Source organism: Nelumbo nucifera, chromosome 2, assembly GCF_055504915.1.
Source record: "Nelumbo nucifera cultivar China Antique chromosome 2, China Antique-T2T, whole genome shotgun sequence".
Classification (NCBI taxonomy): Eukaryota; Viridiplantae; Streptophyta; class Magnoliopsida; order Proteales; family Nelumbonaceae; genus Nelumbo; species Nelumbo nucifera.
Window position 1 is genome coordinate 82,926,616 of NC_142650.1, and position 14,244 is coordinate 82,940,859.

The 14,244-nt window shown below is 44.6% G+C and overlaps 1 non-coding gene across 1 annotated transcript; it reads left to right on the forward strand.

Annotated features, from left to right (window-relative positions):
• Positions 1–2,374: 2,374 nt before the first annotated feature.
• LOC148802385 (small nucleolar RNA R71) lies at positions 2,375–2,481 on the forward strand. Its single transcript, XR_016083266.1, has one exon. It is a non-coding gene; the product is annotated as a small nucleolar RNA R71 (small nucleolar RNA).
• Positions 2,482–14,244: the final 11,763 nt, after the last annotated feature.

Here is a 14,244-nt window from a genome sequence, read left to right on the forward strand (position 1 = left end):
AAAACTTCTGCATGAAATCTTGATCTCCTCTCTAATTCTCCTTCGGCAGCCTTGTGATCTTTCTCCCAGCACTTCTCCTTTTGTTCTTGTGACAAGAAGTCGAACCCTAATTTCTTCATTTTCTTTTTCTTTTATACTCTTTCTTGCAGCTTTAGAGTCCTACTCCTCTTCGAACTCTGCTAAAATTAATAGGCTCCTGGAGCCTCCCAGATAACATGTGGCTGTGCCTCTATTCTCCCTAGGCCGAAGTGCTTCTTTGCAGCAATATCACCATGTCTTCATGCTCTATCAACCCCAAACTGTTCCAAACTCCTGTTTTCCTAAAATTCAGCTCAATTAGGGCAAGAACCATTAAAATTTATCATAAAAACTGTATATGAGACAGTGAAAGCAATGTGTACACACACACACATCAAATACCCCCACACTTAAGATTTTGCTTGTCCTCAAGCAAAGATAATAATCATAAACTAGCCATTCCCCCAAATCACTCCTATCTATCACATGAATTATGGGATGAGAATGTGTTAAGTGATTAGAAATCATACATAAGTATTCTAATTCATTCCCATGACAAGCCACTCTTACCACATACACAAGAACGAAGGAAGAGAAGAACATGAGATTCTTCATGCTCCAGCACTCAATTCCATTTAGTATATAGTAGCTCCTTGACCGCCATGACTAGCCATCACATCAAGCTTGATCTTAACTCCTGTCAATGCACTAACTTGAATATCCAACTACATTCTTGCCCCCTGGAACCTCAGCCACCACCGTGACAATTTATTATTATAAATTTCTTTTTCTTTCACTGTGATTGCATTTTAAGCTCCATCTCACAAGGGTCATAGGCTAGAGGCAGATAGAACATTTCTCATATTCCAAGTTGCTAGTTTTACTATTCAATTCATGACAGCGGAGTAGTTCGGACTTTGTCTAGGGACAATTTTTTTTTATTATTATTGTCCTCTTTTTCTCAACTGCCAAAATTTATTCATGCAATGACAGCTCATGATGTTCACCAAATGCTCGAGTGTCCATTAAAACTTCAATCAGGTACAACTATACACACAAATAGAATTAGTGTTGGCCATGATGAAAATCCTATTCGACTTCCTAATTCTCATATATTATGATAAAATTGAATAAGTAACAGAAACAATTTATAACACTTACGAGTGATTTTCCTCAAACTTCATCATATTCTCTCTTGTGAATTCACTTTATAGACAGCAATTAATTTTGAGGAGCTTACCAGTTTATGCAGCCTATCAATGCGTCTATGTATGCAAGTGCATAACTATAGCCTCTCCCACACTTATTATGAACATTGTCCTCAATGTTCATATTGATAAAGCACGAAGACGGTTTATAGCAGTGTAGAAAGAAGGAACTCAAGAATCTGAGGGAATTGAGAGAACTTCCTTGAACAGCTTTCGGAAATATGAAGTGGCTCCTTTGTCATGGACCATCTAGCTGCTAAGGATCAAAAAGAAAGAGGAGCAGAGAATTAAAGGCAAATAGGAGTTTTTTTTTTTTTTTGAAAAAGGGAGTAATCAATGAAAGTAAAAACCATAAATCATAAAAAAGAACTCTAGTGATACGAAAAAAAAGAGAAACTACTTATCGACATTGGGTTGCCTCCCAATAAGTGCTTGCTTTCTGTCTGAAGCTCGACATCCCAGTGTGATCAATGATCATCTAGGTATACAGTTGATGGGGTAGGCAATGCTCCATCCACTATATATGGTTTAAGGCGCTGACCATTGAGTTTAAACGTGCCTTGTGTTGGGTGTGTTACCTCTACAGCTCCATGAGGGAAAATTTGTGATATGGTGAAAGGTCCTGACCACCTCGATTTTAGCTTACCTGGGAACAACCGAAGGCATGAATTATATAACAATACTTTCTGTCCTACATGAAAGTCACGCCTCCATCCGGGGTTAAAGGCACGAGGATAGTGGTTACCTTGTTGCCTTTGAAGATTCCCTACGAAATCCACTTGCTCAGGGGACTGCATGAATTGATTTCCAACTTGGCATTCAGTACTGATGTGACCTCCCCCACACCATTCACATGCTACAGCTTGAACTTGCATGGCTATCAGTTGCAAGTCATCGATCTTCTTGCTGAGGGCTCTGATTTGTGCAGATAATGCTATATAAGTATCTACATTGTGAATACTGGGTTGCTTCCTAACTTGAGCCCTCTCGGAATGCCACTGATAGTTATTTGCAGCCATCTCTTCAATAAGTGCATGAACAACCTCAGGTGTCTTGTTGTTAATGGACCCTCCAACTATAGTGTCCATGATGGTCTTGTTTGCTTCAGTCAATCCATTGTAGAATGTCTGAACCTGGAGCCAAACAGGAAGTCCATGATGAGGGACCTTCCTCAATAATTCCTTGTAGTGCTCCCATGACTCATATAATGATTCCCCGTCCTACTAAGTGAAAATTGTGATGTCATTCCGCATCTTTGCAGTCTTGGATGGAGGGAAATACTTGGATAGGAAGCGGCTGGCCATTTCGTCCCAAGTTGAGATCGTTCCAACTGGTAGAGAGTTGAGCCAAGTCTTAGCCTTGTCCTTCAAAGAGAAAAGAAATAATCTGAGTCTCACAATATCATCACTAACTCCGTTGTGTTTGAATGTGTCACATATTTCCAGGAAGTTAGCGATGTGCATGTTAGGGTCCTCATTAGCCAATCCACAAAACTTAACCATGTTCTAAATCATCTGGATGATTTCCGGTTTGATCTCAAAGTTGTTGGCAGCTATAGCTGGTCTCACTATGCTCGAGGCTGCCCCGGTGAGGGTTGGCTTGGCATAGTCCACCATGGTCCTTGCTTCAAAGCTCTAAGGCGATAGTGAAGAGTTCGGTTAATCTCTGGATCGAAGATGATGCTCTCCTTCCCACTGTTGTATGTCATATACTAAACAAGTCAAAGTCGTAAAGATACTATAACACACACAACATGGATATATTATACAAAATCAGATTAGCAATAGTACATGATTCCCAATATTGTTGTGATAATCCCCGACAATAGCGCCAAAAACTTGATGTGTTTAGAACTACACTAGCAAGTGCACTAGCCGATCAAGTAATATACTGATGAGTAAAGTATCGTTCCCACAAGGATTAATCCAACAACTACTAGTACTTAATCTGCCTTATGTTATCTGATAATCTGAAAATTAATGAATTACTTCCTAATTAGCTAACTATCCTAGGTGCTCTCGAATTAAACCACCCTAACTGAATGGAGACAGAAATTCACGAAAACTCAATTGATCGCAGAATCAGTTCATTAATTATCTCATTAAACTATCCAACTGAAGTTAATATCAGTTATGGGTTTGACAATTTCCTTATTGTTATGAATAGTCTCCTTCGAGCACATGCCAATCTAACTACAAGTACTAACCCTTATATCTCTATCAAGAGTTTAATTATTGTAGATGCATTAAAGACAAGAAAATTGAATGATATCAGTTCTTGCTGAATGAATGCCAAACGAATCATGTAAATTATCTCTAAGATACATTCAATTTGTTCCCTTGATCAGCTAGTCTGATTACCTAAACCCTTTCTCAAGCAATATAAGTAATCTTAAGAAATAAGAGCAAATCGGTCGAAATTACTCTTAATATTGAAAACCCTAATCAAGAAATCCCAATAACTGAATAACTATCAATTGGATTAGCTTAAAAGATTAATCACAAAATTGAAATAACATCAATCATGGTTCGCATGGTAGAAAGAATAAAAGATTCAAACAAAAGAAAATTGAACCTAGGTTACCAAAATTGTTGAATTAAAGAAGAAGACAACCTAAAACTTCTGCATAAAATCTTGATCTCCTCTCCAATTCTCCTTCGGCAGCCTTGTGATCTTTCTCCCAGCACTTCTCCTTTTGTTCTTGTGACAAGAAGTCGAACCCTAATTTCTTCATTTTCTTTTTCTTTTATACTCTTTCTTGCAGCTTTAGAGTCCTACTACTCTTCGAACTCTACTAAAATTAATCGCCTCCTGGAGCCTCCAAGATAACATGTGGATGTGCCTCTATTCTCCCTAGGCCGAAGTGCTTCTTTGCAGCAATATCACCATGTCTTCATGCTCTATCAACCCCAAACTGTTCCAAACTCCTATTTTCCTAAAATTCAGCTCAATAGGGCAAGAACCATTAAAATTTATCATAAAAACCATATATGAGATAGTAAAAACAATGTGTACACACACACACACACATCAGCAGGCCGGCCTGAGTCCTGGTAGGTCACTGTTTGTTGTATTTCCTTTGTCTTATTTTGGTACTATTTCTGACAGTTCATTTTTGTTGCAGCTATCATGGACATCCCTGCCAACGAACTCTTCGGGAGTATGAAGAAGGGGAAAAAGAAGAGAGCTTCAAAAAGAGCTCGTGTTGAGTCCTTGCCAGCTGCCATTCCAGAGCCCGAGCAGCCTCCAGTGTTAGACCTGGTCGAGGAGGAATCGGGCAAGCTCTCTCCGCCCCACGTGCCCGAGGAGGCTACGTCTTCAAACCCTGCCCCGGCAGCTTCCGCTTCTTCAGGCAGCGATAACGCAGCTCGAAGCATTTTGACTCCGAAATTCGGCCCCCTCAAGAGCAAAGGTGCAGTGTTTGCCGAGGAGGTTGCTAGCTAGGCTGAACTGCCGATTGCTCAGCTTGGAGCCCAAGCGGCTACTCACTGGATGGTGGTAAGTTTTCGGACTTGTCTTCTTCAATTTGTTTAGTACTTGACTTTTTATATGCTGACACTTGTTTTCTTCTCTTGGCAGGTGAATTCCACCATCCACGCCTTGGCTTATCAATCCGAGGTGAACTTGAAGCGGGCCCTCGCAGCTGAGGAGTCTTCTCGCAAGACCCACGCCAAGCTGAACTTAGCCCGCAATGAAAATACCCAACTGAAGAAGGACGCGCGGGCTAAGAAGGAGTTGATCACATTGCTGATGTCGGAGAAGAAGGAGCTCGAAGAGCGTGAGGCGGCCTTGAAGAGGGAGCTCGAAGAGTGAGAGGCGGCACTAAAGAGGGAGGTGGAAAACCTCGGGGCTCACGTGAAGGAGCAAACTAAGCTACTTCAAGGAATGGAGAAGGCCAAGGTTAAGGCCGTCGAGGAGTACAAGACTTCGGCGGAGTACCAGAAGGAGATGGTCGAGGTGGGGACGGCGAGCTACTGCAAATGTTTCAAGCTTAGCAAGTGGCAGACCCAACGTGATTTCCCCCAGCTTGACCTCAGTGTCATAACCACTTCGAGGATCACTGAGGAGATGGCCATCGAAGCTGCTCAAGATCCGGACTCCAAAGAAGAAAGTGACGGCGACCTACTCGATGAGGGTGAGGAAATTGGTGCTAGTGAGAGCCGTATGGAGATGGATCTTCCTGTCGAAGCCTCTAACAAGGATGAGAAGCCTCGAAGTGACTAGAAGCCTCTTTTCTTGGTCCTTTATGATTTACACCCCGAGCCTCCGAGCTCGGTTCATAGTGAAAGTTTCTCTATTTTTTTTTTGTACTCAAAACTTCACATTAATGGAATACAAGTATTTTGGCTATCTCAGTGCAAAGATTTTCTAAGTGTAAATAACTCCTGAACTAGCGAACTAAACCAAAAATAGGAGTAGATTTTTTCCAAGTGTTGGTTATCCCGAGCTGTCGAGCTAACGAGCTGGACTACTGATAGGGATAACTTCGCATCATTGTGCGCCGACCCCAAATAGGAGTAGACTTTTTTCTAAGTGCCGGTTACCCCAAACTGTCAAGCTAACAAGCTAGACTACAAGTAGGGATAACTTCACAGCATTGTACGCCGAGGTGGGTGGACACTGTAGGGTATACACCCAACTTGTCTGCACGCGGGCTACTTGCTTAGGTGTCAGTTATCCCTTAGTGTCAAGCCATCGGGCGTGAACTCAAGTGGGATCAACCTGTTGTTGTATGCCAAGGTGGGTTAGACATAGTAGGGTTTGTACCCGAACTGTCTATGCCTCAGGCATGAGAACTAGTTTGCCTAAGCTGAAGAGGCGACTAGGATTTGTCTGCCTATGCCGAAGAGGCGACTAGGACTTGTCCGCCCATGCCGAAGAGGCGACTAGGTCTTATCTGCCTATGCCGAGGAGGCGACTGGGTCAGCTCGGCATCATAGCCCTTGGGTTTCTGGGAGTGACTCATAGTCCTCTCTCCAGTTCGGTGATTACAAGTTGTACCTTCTTAGGTTGTCGATGTTCCATGCTCGAGGTACTTGCTTCCCTTCCAGAGTCTTTAGCTCGTACGTACCTTCCCCGAATACCTATCTTACTCGGTACGGACCTTCCCAATTTGGTCCAAGCTTACCAACACTGGGCACAGGTACCATAACCTTTCGAAGAACCAGGTTGCTAACGCGAAAGTGTCACTTTTTGACACGGGCGTTATAGTACCGAGCTACTCTCTGTTGGTAAACTATAGTCCGGATGTACCCGAGGTAGCCTGAAGCGACATACTATGTTCTTCCAGTTATCAGAGATGAGTACCTGAGGTAGCCTGAAGCGACATACTATGTTCTTCCAAAAGAAATTTTGTATGTGGCGGGTTGTAATTGTTGCTAGAGGTTCAGCTTCCACCAACTTTGTAAAATAGTCTACTACTATAACCAAAAACTTCCTCTGTCCTATCGCTAACGGGAATGGGCCAAGGATGTCGATTCCCCACTGTGCGAAGGGCCATGGGCTAGTGAGGTATTTCAGATCGACAGTAAGTCGGTGGTGGATGTTGGCGTGCCTCTGACACTTGTCACACTTCGTGATGAGCTCGAGTGCATATGCCTTCATCATGGGCCAGTAGTAGCCTTGCTGTAATGCCTTCTGTGTGAGAGCCCTGCCACCCAATTGTCCGCCGCACAAGCCTTCATGGGTGTCGTGGAGTACGTACTCAGCCTCTGAGGGTTGCAAGCAATGCAAGTAGGGGAGCATGAAGAATCTTCTGTACAGTTGTCCATCTATAAGGACGTACTTAGCCGACTGGAGCTCTACCCTTCGGGCCGCATTGTGTTCTACAAGGAGGGTCCCGTGAAGCAGGTAACTCACGAGTGGGTCGATCCAGCTCGGTTCTGCTTGTGCTACAGGAGCGACCTCTCCTACCCCCCCGAGAATGCTAGGCCAAGGTAAGTCCTCTACATACACGGTCCCCGCATGGTGTTACAGCTTGTGTTGGCTAATCGGGATAAGGCATTGGCCTCAGCGTTCTCAGACCTCGGGATCTGTCTGATGAAGTAGGAAATGAAGCCGCATAGGATCTCCCTAACCTTAGCCAAGTAAGCAGCCCTGGTGGGGTCACGGGCTGCATACTCACCGCTGACTTGGTTGACTACGAGCTGAGAGTCGCTGCATATGATGAGGTTTTTTGCATTCATTTCCCTTGCTAGGGTGAGCCCAGACCAATGCTTTGTACTCTACTTCATTGTTTGATGTTGCGAACCCAAACCGGAGTGTGTATTCCAGCTCTACCTCACTTGGGCCATACAGAATTATTCTTGTATTGCTTCCCTATTGGTTGGATGAGCCATCAACATGGAGAATATAGGGCTCCCTGTCCTAGGTTGGACCTGTTCTGACCGAGATCAGTGCCACACTAGTTGAAGCTTCCATCGTGTCTTCATGCTCGATCAGCTTGGGAGTTGTGGTACTGAATGTACATTCTGCCACAAAATCGGCCAAGGCTTGAGCTTTGATTGTCGTCTGAGCTTCATACCGGATGTCATACTCACTTATTTCGACAACCCACTGAAGGGATGAGAGATCCATCCTATGGACGCCCAAAGATTGCGGAATAAGGGGCGAATTTCAAAAATTTTATCTCTCCCTTCAACTGGGAATCGTATTCCCTATTTAGAAAATCATATTTTCAATGATCAATCTTGAACCATAAACTGAACCAGATCTGAACCAAAAGGAGTGGGAGAGGATTATACCTGATACGGAGAAATACTATCTCCCAATGGAGGTGTTCACGCCCAAGGAAGGATCCAAAATCTGCTCCCACTGAAGATGGCGCAGTGAAGGATGGAGCAGAATCAGCAATGTTCCTCAAAAGAACTTGACCATTCGCAAGAATCAACTGGACGGCTACAGTTCCAATCAATCTTTTCCCAAAAGAATGAAATCAAGATCCAATCTTGATTGCTCCCAAGAACTGGAGATCGAACTGAAGGAATGGCAATGGCAGGAAGGTGGCGGAGGAGAGAATTCGCAGTATGCAGGAAATCTCTCAATCTCTCTTTGTTTAAGAGAAGAATGCTGTTGATGATCTAAAAGGCTGCCACCCCCTTCCCCTTTTATAATCTCAAAGGGATCAGCTCCTAATCAGATTAGGAGTTGCTAATCCAAATCATATTTGGGTTAGAAGTTCCTTAGTGATAAGGGATAATCCTTATCTTATCTGCAAATCAGATCAGCTGTCTCCTAATCTAATTAGGAGGTTTCCAGATCTAAATCTTATTTAGATCTTGGACTCTCTGAGTGGATAGGGTCTAAGCCCAATCCTTTTAGCTGACCCACTTCAGAATTCGCCCCCTTTAAATGACTGATCAAATCAGCCCAGTTCGAAATGGGCTTAAGGCCCATTAAGGTTATGTACTCAAAAACCTTCCAAATTGTTGCCCAGTTGGGCTTCCTTGTATGGCGTGGGACCCAAGCATTGATCTACACATCAGCCACATGGGTTCAGCCCAGCCTTTGTCACAAGGCCTAGCCGAATGCACTGCTGAAGACAGTGTACCCTCTGAAACCCATCAAATGAGCTCTATGGGCCCAACACTTAAACTAAGTGGTCCCTGGGCCAAGCCACCTTGTAACACCCAGGGACTGTGGGCAGATGCAAGATTAGACCATCAGGTGTTATCCTCAATGGTCTTACACTTAACCTCTCAGCCCATAATGATCATACACTGCCCGACAAGAGAGGACCTCTCCCTCAGCTGCAAGGAACAGTGTTGCACTCTCCACTTACATGGATCCCGGGAATTAAAACCATCTTGCAAACATTTTAGAAACCATATATATATACTAGTATATCTTATATAAAATATATTTTGCAAAACAAATCTCAACGGTTGAAATCGGCTGCCGGCAGTCTTGGTTTCCATCAGTGAGAGTGCATCCCCGATCATTACCTTTGTCCGACAAAGGGGCTGATCCTGTCACTATGATCACCCACTCAGATGAATTCTCGGACTGTCCCAACATACCCAGGTTTTGACCCCCGCTAAGGATCTCACTGATTGGTACATCAAAGATAGCCCAATCCGACACCTAGTGCAGTATCATAATCGAGTCTAGGGGTCGGGTGTAACTTTCCAGTTTTGCCCATCAATCTCCAAGGTCCAGGGCAATACTGGAAATCTGGTCCAGTTCAAAGATTCAATTAATCCTACACTGTATGTGCCTAGGGTCTCACCCTGGCAGCTGAGACAGGCCACCCCAACTGACTTGGTGGCACCACAGTGTCAGCCTTGTCAGGATAGGTCTCCCCAGACCGACCCACTGGCTGTGAACATTCTAAACTAACACGAGTCTCATTAAGTGTCCAGTTTAAGGGTGTTACACATAAACATACCAAGGGAACATGAATCAAATATGTATCTTTATTCATTTACAATAAACTCATAAAGTACATCATTCTGATTGAAGCTAAGGGCATACAAAACTGTCTAACACCCACTTCATCAATCTGCTAGACACCTCAGGCTTGAGCAGAATCTATCTCAATGGTTTGTAGGTGAGGATGACGATGGTGTGGGCTTGAAAGTATGGACGAAGCTTGTGAGCTGCTATGATTAGTGTGTATGCTAGTAGATGGGTCGTTGGACCCGATCTACCTCTTTGATTAGTATCGAGCTGACCACCTCGTCACTCGCAGAGAGGTACAACTTTAATACATCCCCTTCCTCAGGTTGGGTTAGAACTGTGGTGCTAGCTAAGTATCCTTTCAGCTCGTCGAAGGTGAGTTGACATTCTACAGTCCACTCAAAGTCTTTACTCTTTTTTATGGCTTTAAAAAAGGGTACGTAGCGATCTGCCGATTTGGACATAAAACGGCTCAGGGCGGCTATCCGACCATTCAACCTCTGAACCTCTTTTAGTTTGCAGGGTGGCCTCATATCTAAGATGGCCTTTATTTTTTCCGGGTTGGCTTTGATGCCACGTCGGTTGACTATATAACCCAAAAATTTACACAACGTGACCCCGAAGACACACTTGTTGTGATTTAATTTCATATTATATTTTCGTAAAATTTGAAAAACACTTTGTAAATCATCTAGCAAAAAATTTGAATACTGGATCTTCACGACCATGTCATCAACATAGCATTCGATTTTATTGCCGATTAACGGCTCAAAAACTTTATTTACAAGGCGTTGAAAGGTTGCCCTGGCATTTTTTAGTCCGAAGGGCATGACCTTGTACTAATACAACCCAAGCTCAGTTATAAAGGTAGTTTTTTCTTCATCGGCGGGGTCCATCCTAATCTGGTTGTAACCGGAATAGGCATGAATCTCAGCAACTCATGCCCTGAGGTCGCGTCCACTAGGCGGTCGATCTTGGGCAGCGGGAAGTAGTCTTTCGGGCAGGCTCTATTCAGGTTGGTGTAATCGACACACATGCACCACTTGTCGTTGGCCTTTTTTACCAGAACTGGGTTAGCTACCCAGCTCAGGTAATGGACTTCTCTGATGAAGTCTGCCGTTAGGAGCTTCCCGAACTCTTCATCAACTACCTTCCAGCGTTCTGGGGCGAGGTTGCGCTTTTTCTGTCTAACTTGCCTGACTAAGGGATCGGTATTTAATTTATGAGTTAGAATCTTGGAATCTATTCTGGGCATCTCTACTGCGAACCAGGAAAATATATCTAAATTTTTTTAGTAAGAAGGTTTCCAACTGAGAGCGAAGTGGCTCATCGATCAAAGCGCCAATCTGGAGAGTCTTGGTCGATTCATCGGTTGTGATAACAATAAAAATTATCATATTTTTATCCCTAAATATTCATTATTTTACACTTAATTGGACTCATTACTCTTGTATTTCGATTCAGGGCAAGCAAGAAGGCGACAGGAGGAAAACAAGGCTAATCGGATGATTTTGCACAGTTTCGGCACTGTTCAGTAATCTGGGCATAACTCTCACTTCTGGACTCCGATTGGGATGATTCAAGATTCACTGGGAAGATAAGGGAGAACTCCACAACTTTAATGTCTGCTGGCTTTAAGTCACTTTTCTGGAGCTACAGCCTACCGAAGGTGTCCTTGAACAGTATGTCTGCCGAGCTACCCGAGTCCACCAGGATGCGCTTGACTTCGAACTTGTTGAGCCTCAGTTTTATCACCAGAGCGTCGTCATGAGGATACTGGATTCCGCGCGCATCGTCCTCCGTGAAGTAAATTGGTTCTTCAAGTCGAGGTCGCTTTGGCGGGTTCTCCTCTTCATTTTCTAGTTCACAGACTGAGGTTCGTCCGGCTGCTGAAGTACACCCTGCGATGATGGACCTGTCATTAATCATATTGATTACCCCATAGATCGGTCTCTCCTCGGGCAACTGCCATGGCGGCTGCTCATAATGCCTGTTGTTGGTCTCGGAGGCATTCCTTCTCTGGTCCCCCTACTGGTCTGTGTGCCGATCTATCTGGCTTCTTTCTTCTTGCTGAACAAAATTTTTAAGTACCCACGGCGGATGAGCTCCTCGATCTCGTCGCGGAGGTTCCTACAGTTCTCCGTGCTATGCCCATGGTCTCTATGGAAATGATAGTAGACGTTCTATTTTCTTGTTGTAGGATCTCCCCTCAACCTAGGAGACCACTTGAAAAAGGAGGAGTCTTTGGTGGCCATTAGGATTTCTCCTCGCTTAGCATTGAGAGGTGTGCCGTTCGTCCTTTCAACAGGTGGGGTCCTGGAGCGCCGACCTGACTTGCGAGATTGCGAAGGAGATCAATTTCCAAATGTTTCCTCCCCTGCTCGGGGACTTGCTCTTTCTTCTTTTGTGCCCGTCACTACTTGTGTTGTCACTGTCGGGTTGTCAGTCTTCTAGTTTATTTCCTCTTCAGTTCCGATGAACTAGTCAGCTAGCTTGAGGAATTCAGTGATGTCTTTTGGTTTATTGGCCACCACATGCCATTTAAACTCTCTATGAGTTATTTCTTTCTTAGTTGTCATGAGTCTTACCGCTGGGTCTAAGTCGGGGATCTGCAGGCATGTGTCGTTGAAGTGCTTGATGTAGCTTCTAATCGACTCTCCTTCTAACCACGTTGAGGAGGCTCTCCTACGACCTCAGGCACTTCTTGCTGGTGATGAAGTGTGAGGTAAACAAATCTGCGAACTACGCCCAGCTCTTGATTGACCCCAGTGCGAGGTTCCGGTACCAGGTCCGAACCACCCCCTTAGAAGTGGTGGAGAAGGCCATGCACATACAAGACTCGTCAGCCCCAACTAGGTGCATCTAGGACTGGAAGGAGTCCACATGATCATTAGGATCAAAAGACCCGTCATACTTGTCCAAGGGAGGCATCTTGAAATCTTTGGGCATCGGGGTTGCCAAGAGTTCGGGAGACAGGGGAGACGACCTGGAAAGTAGGGGAGGAGCACCCTTTGTAGCTACTAAGCTCGCCTCCTCCTTACCATTAGCCTGTCCTTGTTGGTTCAGTCTTTCTGGTTGGCTGTTCTGAGCTAAAGTACGGCGTGCCTTGCGACGCCTCCGTTAAGTGGTCCCTGGGCCCAACACTGGAAATCTGCCTCCAAGGTCCAGGGCAACACTGGAAATCTGGTCCGGTTCAAGGATTCAAGCAATCCCATACTGCATGTGCCTCGGGTCTTACCCTGGTGGCTGAGACAGGCCATCCCAACACTTGGTGGCACACCAGCATCAGCCTTGGCAAGATAAATCTCCCCAGATTTATCCAACGGCTGTGAATATTTAAAACTAACACGAGTCTCTAGAATTGTCCAGTTTTAGGGTCTTACACAGAATTAAACCAAACAACATGAATCAAACATGTACTTTATTTATTTCCACTAAATAACAAAAGTACATCAAATCGGATTGAAGCTAAGGGCATACAAAAACTGTCTAACATGGGGCGCTCACCTGTGTGGTGCTCAGAGGCATGGCCAGCGTTGGAACCCCAGCCGTAGTAAGCGAGATGGTGAACTGGCCGATACACACTGAAGGGAGTTGGGGTTGTCCCCCAGAGACATTCATCTTGGAGCTTTGTCCGGTGTGACTAGAAGATGCCATTGATTCAGAAGAAGGTTGATGACTGTAAAAAAGAAGACTTTTTGATCGATTTCCCACAGACGACGCCAATTGATGTAGCACAATCTGACTACTCCCTGTTGGAGGATGATCTGGCTTCCAGTCACAGCGAGCTAGGTGAATCTGCAAGATAGCGGATCAGAGAACACAGGGTGGCTAACCTGGCGAGGTCGCTCTGATGGTTAAGTTAGTATACTGTGATGCGAGCTGAAAGCTTTGAGAGCTAAAGAGCTAAAGAGCTAGAGAGTAGAAAAATCACGCGTACCATGTGTCATTGGGGTTGGTGCCTTTATATAGTTTAGCCCTCGTGGGTTTTGCAGTTCAATTCTGGGATCTTCATCCTGCCATTACGTGGCGTGATCCCATGAGGTTCGGAGTCTGTTGGAGAGACTTCCGGGATCATTACATGGCAATCCGGGTCGGTAGCCCCAAGCTGATACTTCAATCTTTTAGTTTTGAACTGGATTGAATGCTGAGGTGACTCTGCGCCAAGGTGACCCTGCACCGAGGTGACCCTGTGCCGAGGTGATCCTGTGTCGAGGTGATTGAATACCCAAGCTCAATTTTTGCAAACTAAGCTTGTCATGTTGAGCTGTCATCTCTTAGTCAAGTCGTGTCCACGTGTCCCCTTTTTGCTAGGTCGGGCCAAATCACCCTTCATCACTAATGCTTTGAGAACTTCAATAAGAAAAGACCACTCGAGGTGATCATAGGCTTTCGCCATGTCTAGTTTAATGGCTACATAGCTTGTACCTTTTTATGATGTTTCAGGTAGTGAAACATCTCATGAGCAATATTGGTATTATCCACCATATGTCGGCCTGGAACAAAAGCTGATTGGTTATGAGAGATACATTTGTCCAAGATAGTATCAATCATTTCCAATTTTGGAAAAATTCTCTAGCAAAGTCTATGATATCAGCACCCATCAAGTCCCAGAACTCTT